Source organism: Sinohyriopsis cumingii, chromosome 9 (genome assembly GCF_028554795.1).
Source record: "Sinohyriopsis cumingii isolate HCF-2022 chromosome 9, ASM2855479v2, whole genome shotgun sequence".
In the NCBI taxonomy this organism is placed as follows: Eukaryota; Metazoa; Mollusca; class Bivalvia; order Unionida; family Unionidae; genus Sinohyriopsis; species Sinohyriopsis cumingii.
In genome coordinates, this window is record NC_142969.1 from 29,790,688 (window position 1) to 29,807,592 (window position 16,905).

Sequence of the window (16,905 nt, forward strand, 5' to 3'; positions counted from 1 at the left end):
TCTCTTCCTGATGTGATCCTGATAATTTGATCGTAATTGTCCTGACTGAACACTTCAATATGAGTTTCATACAAGCCTATGTCGTTCATGAATGTGCTTGAGTTCGAAAGGAAATGGTGATAGAAATTCATAATACACACCGTACGGTTTTGTATCTTTCTGTTTCAAGATTCTTCCCAGCTTAGTCTTATTGAAATTTGTTTTACCTCCATAATTACATTAATGGTCAGTAAATCGAATCCTCTTTTAATTAAAAATACATTTAAGAAACAAAAATACTAAAATATGATTCATTTGTTTTCGTTATTCTTGTACAAGTTATTTGTTATTGACACTAAATATATTCACAATTCAATACAACGGATTATAGAGCTTTATTATTGTCATTATATCTCTTACAATTTATATTATATCACTCAATCATTCAACTCGTACATCCATTCGTTAATCTAACCATTCATCCATGTATAAATTGCAAACATAGAGGGTGGAGGAGAAGAATATGATAATTAAGGAGAGAGAGAGAGAAACCTTTTAGTTATCAAGACTAGTATAGTTTCGTGTTAAATGACCAATCCTCTTGATAAATTAAAATATAGTGTATTTCGCCATTGATGGGAGAAATAACCTGTAGGCAGTTTTATAGTATAAATCCATATTGTTAAAATTAGGACCAAATGCACCACATCAAACACCTTTATAGATGTGATGTGGAATGAATGGAACAGACTTCTAGATGGACTTACTGCCTAATTTCATCTACGTCATCAATGCGTAGATCTCCCTACACACACCACCACACACGCTCCCTGGCGCGCGCGCGCGCGCGCACACACACACACACACACACACACACATGCACACAGTTAATTTTGAGAGGATTTCGAGAACCGACCCCACATGCTGCAACGAAAGTAAAATTGACCAAGTGTGATTTGCGATGTACTATATTTGGTCGATTATAAATACAACAGGGAATGTTAAGCATAGTAGTCGTCTGTAATTTACTTTGTCATTCATAAGGTTCAAATAGGGTTCAATGAATACCATTGCATGAAATCACTGAGATATTTTCATTAAATATAGACCAGTTAAGGGAAATTTGTTTTCATTCCTCCTTTTTGATTGTCTATTTGGTTCATTATTTCAAGTAATCTTTGCAAATAATTGTACAAACTGTAGGATAAATGAATAAAGCAGAAGTTCATTTTGCTTGCAAACTGACAACATCGCATGTAACTGACATCAAATATTGATGCTTGCATTTCAAATCTTAAATTAAACGAACTTACGGTATTGCAAAATAAATCCCAAATTATTTGATAAGTACTTACACAAATCATAATGAACAAATTGCAGAGGAAGCCTTGAAATTATTCCAAAAAAAAAATGTGTCGCTGTGCCTGAGATGGACTGAATACTACCGATGTGCAAAATCTCAATAATAATATCCAAGAATATATCCTTGCTTGAATTTTCATTGTAAACAAGTCCGTGTATCCAAGAATTTATTGTTAAATGAGCACGTTGTATTTCCAGTGAATGAATACTTTGATTAAATAAATTCCAGCGCTAATAAAATATTGGATAAAAGAATAAGACTGATTTTGCTTCCGAAGGTATTGTAGGAATAAATAATATTTCCCATAAAAGAGATTTTATACCCCTCTAAATGACCTGGGTCACAATTTGTATGAAAAGAGTTAATTTTAGAGGGTTCCGAATGTATACAAAATAAAATATTAATTAGAGGTTCTGTTACCCAAACTTATAGTGAAAAACATGCTAAATGCAATGTCCATGAAACTTACCAAGATAATATTCAAAATATGCATCCTTCACTCAGAAAAAGGTGAACCATTTTGTGTACAACACTGTCAAAGATTTTGAAAAAGGTCAGCTACAAAAGTGCTATTTTTAATAACCAACATATCGTGGAACAAAAGAACCTCTAAAACCCCACAACAAACTATGCAAATTAAATATACCCTACAAAATATATATATATATATATATATATATATATATATATATATATATATATATATATATATATATATATATATATATATATTTATGCTTTATTTAAAGTATTTCATAATGTATCTCACTCACATCGTGCATTTTGTGATGATTCATTCAGGCAACATGCGAAAATAGAATGAACATGATAAGCACACAAAGACCATCTGGTACAACATATACAATTACTATATGTTTTCATTGGGTATTCAAAAGGTAGCAATGCCAAGAACCTGTATATAGACACATAAAATGTTGCTGATGATTGTATGTTATGTGGGTATGAGTTGCATCATATTGAAATTTGATCTGATTGTATTGTTAAATACAAACACATTTACGTATTTTTACAAGCTGATAGCAGATTTTTCTATAAGTCTTTATCCATACATTTTTAAATCGTAGCTTTCAATAGCCACTATATAGTTAGTAATGAACTGAAGTAAGCCCAATATATGCATATTTGTCTTAACATATTTAATAGACGATAAAATAGATTCAAATTATTTCGTTTTCATATCTGGAGTAGCATACTTCCACAAGAACCATAACAATTCTTCCAATAACGATGAGTGTAAGCTCTGTAAATAATATATGTTCACAAGCTTTTGTTTTGGCTTTCAGATGTATATTTCCCTATAGTCTTAAATCGCACTCGCGAAATGAGAGAGAGAGAGAGAGAGAGAGAGAGAGAGAGTTGATCTAAGAATCTTCCTGAGCCTACTCTTCTTCTTTTTGAAGCAACTTTGGTTATTTGTTTGTCACAGTCCCATCAAGACCTTCGAACTCACGATTCTGCCATCTTCTAGCGTATTCGTGCATTTTTGATCCGATGTAGGATTATTCAAATACAAGTAAACAATTATAACAATATGTCAACAACAGATCAAAGCTGGGAGCTCAAATCAATTACCCATGTTGCCATATATATGGGTTGATAACTTTAATAGGATTTGATGTTTCTAATTAATTAAAAATTAATCTTTATGAGTATCAGCAAGAGGTTGGGTCAAATTATATGTGTTAATTTCGATGTTTAATTAACCGTGTGCTAGCACACCGCGACTTGTTCAGTGGAAATACATCTTTTGTCTCTGTAGCCGTTTGGTGTTTTTATTTTACCGGATGTATGATAATCATAAACTAAGAATGACAAAAAAACGATTTATTTCCATTAGGATCGGTGAATTTATCAAGAAGATCAAAATAAATGTTCTTGAGGTGAGCCCTTTTAGAAGAAATAACAATGTTTGATGCTGTATGATATGTAGGGTTAGATGGCAGTTGCAATACACTTACGAGGACAAACATTTTCATCAAGTGGTAAACAGTTATGAGATGAAACGCAGTTAGAGACACTGCTCTGCAAGCATGCTTAATTTTCGTACGTAAATCATATTTATTTTATTTTCAAGCTAAATTAAATACAGTATATGATTGGATTTGTTAGTGTCAGTTTAGTAGCGGTAGATATGGAGCCAAATGTGTAATTTGTCTAGAGAGAAAACTGCAGACAATGGACTATATATTTTCTTTTGTCATACCCTTATATCTGGAAAGTATGATGAAGATTAGAAATGATGATGCTAGGTCCACGTCCTTTCTTCGGCTGGACGGATAAACTTGTGTTTAGCGATCAGATAACTGTCTTGTCCGGGAACGCCCTCTTGGATATACACATAGTTTTACGGTTTAATATGTATGAAGCATGAAATCTGTGTGTGCAGCAGAAAACAATACAGGTTGACAAATGTTGAGAAATTAATTTTGAAATGAGGCAGTAAATTCGAAGAAACACAAGATATATTGAAATGATAGCGACGGTAAATTTGCGTTAAGTAGTTTGCTTCGAATATTCTCTAAATACAAAATGGAACTGTATTGGTGCCATTCTATACCGATGATACTTCCAAAACATTTTCATTTACATCCTTCCCAATGAATCAAGATGAATCAAACAGGCAATTTCATGTTTGTATCTTTTTCGGTTTAATTTCCATGAAACACATTGATAGATCAGAAAGCAAAGGTTGATAATCCTAACTGTATATATAAACAATGACATGAATGAATCAGCTGAGCAAACTGTTGTTTACATCGGTTTATGCAACAGTAGAGGAATGTGTAGATAGGCAAACATACACATATACAGATCTATTATTTGACTGAGTAAGTGATTGACTGATTTATCGAAATATATATATATATATATATATATATATATATATATATATATATATATATATACAGTCAGTTTCACTTTGTGACTAATACTTGTTTTTATGCAAGAACTATGACAATGTATAGATAGTGTTGTATGTAGATTTTCAACGATGATGTTTCACAACAAAATCTTTCAAGGTCTCATGAAGGGTGAAGAGTGTGACTGGAACATCCATCGGTGACTTGCAAATCTAGACATCACACTCAACACTGCAAAATACAGGACCACGTTATAAAGATTCTGCTCATTTTTACTACTCCAGCTGTCCCATCATAATTGTCCTCACATCTCTGTATGTACGTCCCCGTAGGTTCACAATTGTCACACGATAAGGACGTTTGAAGAACTTTCTCAACCTTGAACAAAAGACGTTTTTGTTGTCTTATACAGACGTTTGTGTTGTCTTATACAGAACACCAACTATGGCAGTCTTACACGATATGTTAAGTATTGTGAAAAACACGTCATGAAAATGTACACGAGGAAATTAACTGTGATCATATTTTGCAATTTGCAATATGATCTTATTCTGGCCTCTGTGTATAGAACATACATCTTCATCTTGATACTTATAAGCATTAGCAAATACTACTAAGAATGGCGAGCGGAAAAAAGAGTATGAGTTTTGAGAAAGTTACTATTATGCCGTGTTCTTTATGTTAGATTTACATTGTTAGTTCTACGGTATGTTAAACGTAGGGAATAGGTGATGATTGGGATTGCCTTTCTCAGATTTGTACATGTAAGTTTGACTAGGCATGGAGAATGGTGAGTAAAACAATGCACGGGTATGAATATTCCGGACAAACATCCCATTGTATACCTGCACCGAATTCATTACAGCCTTTTTCATTTCAGTATATACATCCTTTATCGTTGAATAGGTCAGTTATCTGTATATCTATCATGTCCAGGGTACATATATATATAATATATATATATATATATATATATATATATATATATATATATATATATATATATATATATATATATATATATATATATATATATATATATATATATATATATATATATATATATATATATATGTATGTATGCATGTGTGTGTATATATATGTGTGTGTGTGTGTATTTCAAATCATACTGCTATTGTCATACATGAAGATCTGATAGCGACCGCTTAGGAATCATGTTCTCGAGACCCCTTGTTTACCATAATAGTTAATTTATCTGCCAGTGAGATGAAGACTCATATTTTCGCGTCTGGGAGACTGGATAGTATGAATGAAGAGCATCGCTCTGTGAAAGCTCTATTTCTAATAGCCAATTCAGAGGTAACCAGAATTTTACTCCCAAGCGGTCGTATTATAGTGGAGATCTAATATATATATATATATATATATATATATATATATATATATATATATATATATATATATTAATTCGTAATTATCTTTGGTGCGGAGAAGAAGATACATGAGATTGTTTGTAATGGTTATCTTGTAACTATTTGTCCCAATAAGGTTTATATTCCACTGTCTGTAAAATAAACCGCATACAATTGTCACAATGTGCGGTTTAGTTTCCTGAAATTTATTATCTGGGCAATCAGTAATGTAGATGTGTAAGTAAGAGGACATCACTACAGAATAGAACAGTCATTTAAAACACGAAATTATATGTTATTGTTTCTATTGTCTTCTATTATCTTGTTTCTATCTTCCGTTTACATTCTTTCAGGCTTGACCTGGGAACTGGGAGAAAATTGTAATTGCGCAGACCAAGTCTCTATGATCGTCACGATGTTTTCAAATGTGACCACATCCATTATTCTGCATGTAAATAAGAGAAGTTTTCAAAAACAAACACAAATTCAAAAGTTCCAATTATTTATATTAATTGTCTGTATATTTAATCCATATACATAGCTATAACGGCCAAATAGCTGCCAACAGATTTTAATTACCCTTGGAAATCCAATATTGGTCTACATTACATATTACATGTATATGGCATCTCAGTGTTGTCTTAGTTTACGTGTACCACAGAAAATTAACAACTTGCTGTTCGAAGCACTTGAATACACTCCAGATAACTGATTGTTTTACTAATAACAATAACATTCGTAATTGATATATGTACACATATGTGTTTCGACTAGTACATTTGTGCCAGTACCTACTTTGTACTCATGTCGTAACAATGGGTAACTCGGCGAAGATAATGGTATAAAATCCGGACTAAACTAGGCCAATACTAAGATATATAACGCAGTGACTGGTTATTCCTGCGTCAACAATTGAACAGCTATTCTCATCCCTTATTAATAAATTTGAAAAGCATCTTAGCACAACGCGATGATCGATCCGTTGCACTAATTTCTGTAAGTATAATACGACTTCGATTAAACAATCTAATCTTTAGACTGTGACATTTGATGTAATACACGCATCACAAGACATGACAGAAATAGAAAATGTATAAAACTTTGGTTCCATTTTCAATTTTGTATCATAATTCAACCATATATAAATGAAATGATATAGTTTAATACAGGGGACTGGCCTAATACAGAATATCTTGATGCCTCATGCCGAAAACGTTTTTCTGTGTCCATACCGAAAGTGAACCACTTTCCTGACAAAGGCACGTTGATATGTCTCTTCGTCTTAATGTTGACATCTGACATATTGGGTTCAATTGATGTACACGAAAACAAGCGCCAATGACAAGTATGTTTCAATTAAGAGTTCAAAAGAAAGAGGGACAAATTGGAAAATATTTGCAAAGAAAGGTCGCTTTGAAAATGAAGGATCTAAAGCTTACCTCTAGCAATCAACAACCCAAAGTGCAATGTATGCATATATATATATATATATATATATATATATATATATATATATATATATATATATATATATATATGAACAATGGCAATACTATGTTTATCTAAATGATGATCAAACAAATTTGTATAACTCATTCGGAAAAAATGCATTGAGTCAAGTTTCAGAAAATAATTTAACAGGGAAACCATGCTTACCAGCATACATTATTATCACCAACGCGACCATTGTCCTACCATACACATGATGAATCTAGCATCCTGGTGCTAAGCTGCGTATTTAAATATTTCAATGTTCTAGATGAACTAATTATCTTTGTGAATCCTTACTGTGGTCCACCATCTATTTGATCTTCAAAGAACGTAATGTAATGTAGTTTTCATTTTATGTCGATTTGTTTCAATCCTCTACTTGGTTTGAGCTATCGTACTTAATATTATTGATTTCATAATTTATTTATAGTCACATAATGAAAAAACAATATGTGCAATTTGCGATTTAGTTGTAACAACAGGAGAACTCATAGAAGGTACCTTTACAAAGCATGAATCAATATCAACAAATAAGGACGGACAACGTAGGAGGCAAACAAACATACGTTATTATTTTATACATTATCGATTGATTAAACGATAACAAAATAAACTTCATATAAATACAATAAGAGGCAATCACATTTTATGGAAGGCAGATTGTGTTGTGAAAGGTCGGTTTAGTAAAAGAACCAGACGACATAGTTCAACGCAAAACGAGTAACAGCCAAATGGTACGAATATCTATATCACATACATAATTTTATAATATAGTTTTGTTTGAGTCGTTTGGGTTATGACAGTATTCTTGATTGTATTCTAACACTATATAAGGCTCTTTAAAGGTGAAGTCAAATCGCGTGTTATGAGTACATACACACTACTTTGTACTATCTTTTTTAAACGTGCACTGCATTCAAATTTGTTCGATCTGATATTTGTCGAACTCACAGTGGAGACCGAGTCAATGGATCACAATTGTGATTTCTGGCCTGTCAATCACGACTTCCGTTGAGTGTACAATACTACAGCCGTGTATACCAACATAAAAAGAATGTCCATATATGATTGGATCATCCAATTTTCTGTCCTAAGACACCTGACCTTACATCTTGCAAAGTTTAATGAAAGATAATATGGTATTTTGAACAAGACACGAAGATTGAATCTTTTAGGGATTTTAGAATATCCGACCCTACGGTATGAGACGGGAATGTCACGAAAAAGAAACTAAATGAAAGAAAATGAAAACCACATTAACATATAATATGTATTGAGGCATTGAGATTAAAGTCACCCATGAACCACAATAATTTTCACTTTGCCACTCGGTTTATGCATATCAGGGACAAATAGCCAACAAGAAGACTCTAAAAATAAAATCTCTGATGCATGTCACGCCAAACATGTAACAAAAACTACATCCTTACGGCCAGTGCGTTCGGACCAAACACCTATGAGGTAGTCTGACTACCACTGAAAAGTGTGATCACAAGGGACACCTAAGAAGATCTTATGGTCTGGAATATATTGTCGTCATCCATTAGTCTCAATTACAAGCGTCAATAGAGGCGCCTTAATGAGATATTGAAAAATGAAAACCAACCAGTGCATCCATTTTGAGACTACGTTCCTTTCCAATTCCCAGTACTCACAACGGATCATTCGGAAGTACTGATACCAGATCAAATATTCCATGCGTCTGAAGGCATATTTGAAGTCGTTCCTATGACTGCTTACCGTGCTCCTGTAATGTTCAAAGGCTCTCAGCTATGCACCAAGGTAGCGTCGGACATGCATACATATTATGCTGCATACAGATGCAGAGACCAGTGAAGTACTGGCTGCAAACTTAAGCTTGAGACCAAAACGTTCCTACGTTCGTCGATATGAGTTAGCTTTGCTACCGTTAGAAATTAAGATGTTTAACTACGAAAGCAACTATCACCTGACATACAAACTCTAACTTAATATGTAGGCGAAACCGTTGATTTCATTAAAGAAATGAACTACTTCAAGCCCCACATCCCCAACAAAATTAACAAGAAACTCGCCAATCACTACTACTCAACTAGATATTCTTTAGAGTCCACGGAAATGTTCCCGACTTACTTTAAGGGGTGAATGGATATAAATAGCACACATAATTAACCATATTGAACACTACAAAACGAGGGAAGATTATCTCCAATCAAATTGTCCGGATGTAGCCATGTCAAATCCCACTCGATCATCATTTTATCACCCGTATTCTTTTATTTCAACTATTTTTATCCAAGTAAATATGCCTCCTATCGCGTTCAAGGTTAACTTTACAGTCATATAATATCTATAATACATACTAAGGAATCTTGTTTAAGATGGCGATGATTTTCGACACGCAAGATATTCGTCCTTAGCCCCCACCCTGGAAGTATGGGAAAACAATATTGGTTCTCCGTAAGATAAACACGTAGCTATACCTTGTCGCTGAATTTTCATACGACCATGATAATCTGATAACGAAAGCTTGTCAGATAGTTTACTCATTTTAAGCCAGTCTTTCAATCGTTCTCTTCTTTTGTTGTCATTTAAATCTTGTCTCTAAGTCGCTCCTGTCATTTGAACACGTAATAGTATAGGTTTCCTCTTGAATTTTGTGATCTGTTTTGTTTTTTCTGATCTTGACCAAGGGCTGATTAGCTCAAAACGTTTAGAAACTGTTTTGTGATTGTAGCGTTGCTAATTTAAAGGTTAACGTCATTATTATATTTATTATCGCTATTCAGTTCATAGCCGGAAATTGTTAACGTGAAAAAACAATAATGAAGCTCCATGTCATGTCATTAAACACAACACATCCCTTTGTTGTTAAGTACTGAAAGTAGATTGTCCTGTTCACCACATTTATATTCTTGACATTTTGTGTCCGACCGTAAATCCCAATGCTGACTCAAGATCTGAAATAAGATCGTGTAGATGAATTTAAGACTCACACATTCTTAGTGGGCGAATTCTCTCTGTCTTCCCCTCTCTCTCTCTCTCTTATATATATATATATATATATATATATATATATATATATATATATATATATATATATATATATATACGTGTGTTTGTGTGTGTGTGTGTGTGTGTGTGTGTGTGTGTCTGAGTATTTATCGGAGCTATTTAGAATGAAGACAGTTTGTTTGAGTTGAACAAATGCATTAACTTTGATTGTTTTAAAAACTAAGTGCATTCTAATTTATTTCTTGCCCGTCAGGAAGTTCAGAAATTTTATATTCCATTGTTCTAACCAAATTATTTATGTTATGTTAGACTGAAGCATGATGTCGGATAAAATGAGAGCCATGATTAGTTGTGCTTTGCTGCTCTGTATTAAGTATGTTCCTTATAAATTTACCCAAATTCTTTGAGAAAAACATCTCTGCTGTATTTAAGTATGATAAACGGGATATAACTGGAACATTAAGAGGAAGGAAATGCATTGTTCAAAGTAAACCGTCAAGCATAATGTAATTTTTTGAGTCCTACCATAGTAACGTCAAGTTAGTACGTTGATCTGTAGTTTTTGCAATTTGTAACAAGTCAGTGTTAGTTGACAAAAACGGGATGTTTACGTTACTAAATGTATAACTTCTTGAAAGGATAGTAAGTTCGGATTTATCTCCCTACGTTTACCACTGAGGTTCAAAAGCTAACATATACTAAAATATCGACTCAAATGAGGGCAGATATAGCGTATATAGTTGTCAGTGTAGGTTATTATGTGGCGACCATCACAGTTGTAGTCTATTTCCGTTTCTTTTAAGAATATGGTGTGGGTTTGAAAAGCTTACTAATAACGTCGCTTTACTTATATCGTTTGATTATGTCTTTGATTTAGGAAGACCATGAATTTTAATTGAAATTTTCTTAAGTTATAATTTAGAAACGTTTAGCAATGGGCAAAGATGCGCGAATAGATTTATGTTGGATTCACTGAAAACAGTTTTTGTTTTGTCAGTATTGAGAAACTGGTTTAATGTGTTCGAATGTTTCGCCAAGAAATAAGAATGACTCCAAAAATATGAATGAGTATGATAGCCCAGTTCTCTCTTTATATACATCTTCTATTATGACTATTTCACAACATATCCCCACGATACACCATACTGCTCATTCTAATGTTTCAAAATACATATTTATGTGACATATCTCATCGAATTAGAATTAACATATTTCTTCTAATATACCACCTGAGCAGTCTGTACAATGGGAACATCACTGATAACGGTTGTATTATATTTTCGACCAGACGTTGCATTACACAGCCGCGCTTACCATGCCGTTGGTGCATAATGCCAGATGCGTCACCACCTTGCTTCGTACCTTCAGAAGTACTTTTGTGTACGTATGCATGTATAAATGTAGATAGTTTGGTTGATAGAAAATCAGGAAAGTAGCTTAAAGGTGGTGGATATATTTAAATTTTACATTTACTGACAATTTCTAAACATAATGTAGCAAAACCTTTCAGAACAAAACACTTTGTGTAAGGGTGATGCATCAGCAGCAGAAGGGGCGCACCCACCTCAATAAATCCGAGTAAAGAAGTCTATACGACTTACCTTTAAGGAGGAAAGTTCCATTTTGAAAAATAAAGCTTTCAAGAAGGAAGGCTCCGCTGGAAGGGCCGGGTAAAAGGTCTATATGGTTTAACTTAACGGAGGTCGCACTCGTTGATCCTATAATTAAATCATCGTTATATCAATAATGGCATCAGCATTGGAGTTTCATACAGATAGATTAGCTCGAGAACGACTAGAAGCAAACAAACGACATATCCCAGTCCGTGATTCTGTCAGAGAAAAGCTACAAGCGAGACAAGAATCGCAAGCGGAATCTGCAGAAAGTGGAGAACAGTTATTTAGAACCGTTACAAAAGTTTCTGAAAGAGTCGCAACGGCTACTGAATGTCTTCTTCCGCCTACAAAACAAACCGCTGCACAAACTGGAGACATAGCAGCAAGAAATAATAAAACAAAGAAGATTCTACGAGAACTTCCAACTGAAATAGCTGCAGCTCAACCTCATCCTGATGTTGAAGAAACACATGAAGATGCTGTTGGTGAACCGAAAAAAGGGTGAAACCAACGCAGATGAAAAATTGCATCCATGAATTATTGATAGAATAGAAAAATTAAGTGATATTGGGGTATATAATTATAATTACAGAAATAATTATTTTAAAACCCGGTTATGATACAGATGGAAAAAAATGGGAAAGATGGGTACATCGAGTGTATAAGGTAGCAACCAGGCTAGAGACAATGATCCTAGATTTATGAAATATCAAAATGATATAGATAGACTTCACGAAAATACGAATAAATATCCAGTGGAAAAAGAAAACCAAAGGGCGGTAGAGTTTTTAAGAACATCTGATGGCCAACAAGGTCATTTTTGGAGAATGTTTAAACCTGAGGTTATTGAGTAACTTGAAACCCCATCTAAATAATTGATATAGCTGCATATGGATATAATGAGAAAGAAATATATATATATAAATCCTCAAAATCTTCAAAGACAAACCGGAAAAATGGGTTGGTGAGGTACATGCAGCTGCAGGCGATTCCGATAAAATTGATTGGAACGACCCCCAACTAGTACAGTTTCAGAAAGTAGTAAAAGAGCATAAAAAACGGAGATAAGAACAACGACAAAAACAAACGGAAGGAGAATATATTTTTACTGAACTTATGGGAGAAGGTCAAAAAACCGGAAGTGTTCTTGTTACTTCATGCCCTAACAACATCCTTACCGACGTGCAACGACTAGAAGTTATCATAGGAGGATAACTAGCCGGAAATAATTCTCCAGAAATAATCAATGAAGCAGCTGATATTTGCCAACGGTTATTTCAGGGTGGTATCATGAATATCAATGTGTATCGGGAACTTATCGGCTACTACAGTGATTAGATAAATAAATAACAAATAAACAACTCTCAGAGTAGACCGGTGATGGTCAGGGTAGTAAACTCACGATTACCTGTTTACAGTGCGTATTACGGAGATGGTCTCGATGATGTTATTCAGGGATTATTTACAAGGATGGCTCCCCAAGCAATACCAATCGTAAAACAATTATCAATGAAAGCTATTGACGTTATTCGAGAAAATGCTCCTGGTGTAATCGGTAACGTTGCTAGTAAAGCATTCTCGGCAATCAAATACAGAATAGCACGATTAATACGCAGATCAAAAGCAGTCAAACCACAACCAGTAAAATTAACAAGCACCGAAGTTATGCTCGCGAATGTCAGTAAAATAATAAATCAAGCCACAAATAAAAAACTAGCAAAAACTGGCGTCATTCAACCGATAACGTTTCCGGGGTAGTGTTTATTGTGTTCAATAGAGGAGACAAAGAAACATTTGTAATAGAATCAGCTGATAAGAAATTAACCGCAGCATCTTACTCCAGGTGACTGGAATTTGTTGCTGAAACGCATCAATTGGTTACTGTGTAAAATACAATGGCCTTAACAGAGTAAAGCGTTCAAAAAATTAGATATGACCAAGTACGTGTAAAAGCGCTAAAAACCATCGTTGACAAGTATACAAAGTACGTACAAAAAATATCGAAGACGTGCAGTTCTCATTGATGTTGTTGTATACTCGGTATCCGCGCTCCCTGCTGGTACAGGCGTAGTATTATCAGCATTGACACCAATGACATTTGCAGTAGCAGTGACAATATGTGTTTCATTATCGGCAACCATTGCTAGGGTTTTTAATATTATCGCGAAAAAGATAAGATATCCACTGACACAATCGAATATATCTTTAGTGTTTGCAAATAAAAATAAACCTAAAATCGAACAAATCAATGATAAATTTCAGCGTAGAATAAAATCAGTGACGGGCCGGGAATCAAAGACAGCCATAACGGTACACGAACCAACATTAACAGCCGTGATAGAGATAAATTCACCTGATTACACCGATGATCAGATCCGTGCTAGGATGGGCCGAAGTTGCACCACAATATCAAGGACCGCCAGAACCAAATGAGCGGATATTACGTCATACAAAGAATCATACTGGGTCAAAACCCATATGGTGATTATAGTAGTAGCAGCTTGCTTTGTGTACGCGAAGAATGAAATGCTGCTGGTGCTGCGTTACTCAGTCTTTAGTACTAGTTCAGTGTTAAAGGTTAACGAAGATATATTAAAAGGTTATTTTGATGATATTAATCAAAAACACGAACAACAACAAAATAAATTACACAGGCATTTAACAAGTTTCTTTCTGATGTAACGTCCACAAGAGAGGAAATTATGAAACAAGTAGAAATACTAAACCAAAGTGCATCCGACGCTAAGCTTCTTAACCAAGGCATTATTCGATCGGCAACTAACTCAGGAAGCGGACATTTAAATGTTTTCTTAAAAAACATTCAATAATAAAAGTAGATCTACCGACATTTAAGTATCCTGGATATAAAACAGACAGACTAAGAAACTCCGTCAGCGGTATCATTGATGAATATTTCCCTCCAATACATGAAAAATGGAAGAAAATAAAACCGCAAGACAATATTCTCAGATACAACAATAACCAACACGGTGAAGGCCGTCGTATTTCACCGGAAATTGTAAATATAACCTCAACGATAGCGGTCAATTTTGTATGTGCCGTAATTGACGGCAGCTATCAGACAAACATGGAAGTATCAAATCAGGCCCTGCAGGGATATATCTTATATACTTTTACACCGCAAGTACCACCCGGATATCTGATTGTGCAAGAACCGATTAATCCGGTTTACTTACGATATCATAACCCGCTATTTTCAAACTAACTGACCAGACCGGCCAGTTGCTTGACCTTCGTAGAGAAGTTTTTAGTCTGAATTTATATGTGAGATCTTAATGATTTTATCAAAAGACAACACATACTTGAAACAGAATAAGAAAACAAATGCATAATAATCTCCCTCTTTGTTTCAGTGAGACTTTTTGCTTTTTTTACGGACAAATCGACTAAAATCAGTGATAAAAAGACTAAAATCTGACATACATTCACTTTCATTTTCAATAAATGACCCGAACTTTTATTTTCAAATATAATCCTTCTTAATTGACTTATGCGAGTGTTAATTGTCTTTTTTGTATCGTATTCACGAGACAGTTCTAATCTAATTTTTTCTATTGCACGCGAAAGAGAGAGAGAGATACGAATTCCATACTTCAGTTTCTTTTACTGTAGCCAAAGATTGAAACATAGACCCCTGAATTCGCTTTACAAATATGTATTCTGATGGTAGTGTTTTTATTCTTGTAATGTTTCTAAATCAGAAATAATTTTTTTAGGATTAAGTTCATCAGATATATGTATACCGTAATATTTTAATTATTTAATAGCATAAATAATATCATTGATATTTTCGTAATTCATTATATACTAAATATACGTTCAAACTAAAATTATTTTACACCCTCATGAGAAAACGTCGGTTGACATATGACATTCTATTAAGTCCATGATGGTGTTTTACACTAAGGACGACACAACCCTATGTGAGACCCTTGATTGCCATATGACATTCTAGCAGGCTCACATGTGAATCCCTAGATTGTCTAACAACAGTATAGCAGGCTCAGGAGGGTGTGTTCAGTAGAGGACAGCACAATACATTAATCCTAATTCTAAGAACAGCACAACTCCCATGTGAGACCCTTGATTGCCAGATGACAGTCTAGCAGGCTCAGTGGATATATTTACAGTAATGACGGCACAGTACATATAGTAGCATATTTACAGTAAATCTTAATTTTAAGGACGGCACAATACATAAATCTTATCTAACTTAATTTTAAGGACAGCCAACATGCACGGGAGCCATTCTCTACGTTGAGAGAGATTTTTGCCCACCATCCCCCATAGTCAAACCCGGGAGAGTACAAAGAGCATCCACCACGTGGTGACATGGTGGGAGGGTGTGTTTGTCTGTTGAAGATCGAGCATATAGGTAGGACCCCAATGATAGAACGTGTCGTATTGTATATAAGGTAACCAATACTTGGAACTTCGAAAATAGCTTACGCGAAGAACGTGGCTTTTTTGCTGTTTGTGTTTTTATTTTTTCTTAATTATAATTGCATAAAAATACAGATGAACCAGGAAACCGGATGAATTCAGTAAAACGAGAATATTGTTTCTTAAAATAACTCCATTTATCTTAAATAAACGAGTACACCTATCTTCACTGACAATCCCTGATAAAATCAAGGGGGAAATAATGTTATAAAATAACGGAGACAACTGTCAACACCTGAACTAGATACTATTGTTTGTACTTCCTTGAAATATAATGCCATTGTTGTAACACAGACTAGATTATTGCGATAGACCGCTCTCTTAAGACCGTAATCATTTACTTCCGCGTTCAATTTCGGCTTGTCGAATTAGCATTACAGTAATAGGTGTTTTACCAAATCCTTCGTTTTTCCAAGCGTTAGCTGTGACACTTAGGAATACCTGACCCGGAGAGAAACTCCGGAGAGAAACTCCAGAAGAGAGAATTAACCACAAAAATATTTATTTACAATTATTTTGAAATCTATCTCCTTGATGAAATCAAGGACAGAGTCAAGGGGACAACGATAACCCTATCAACCACGTTACATATCCCCGGCAGAGTTATCTCCAATGATTTTTTCAAGGATGTTGTGCGTATCTAACACTATTGAAACATCACAAAATGAAATCCATTGTTCTATCTTCTGTGAAAACGCTGATTTGTTTTTTATCTGCTAAATATTGAACCACGCGCGAGTTAA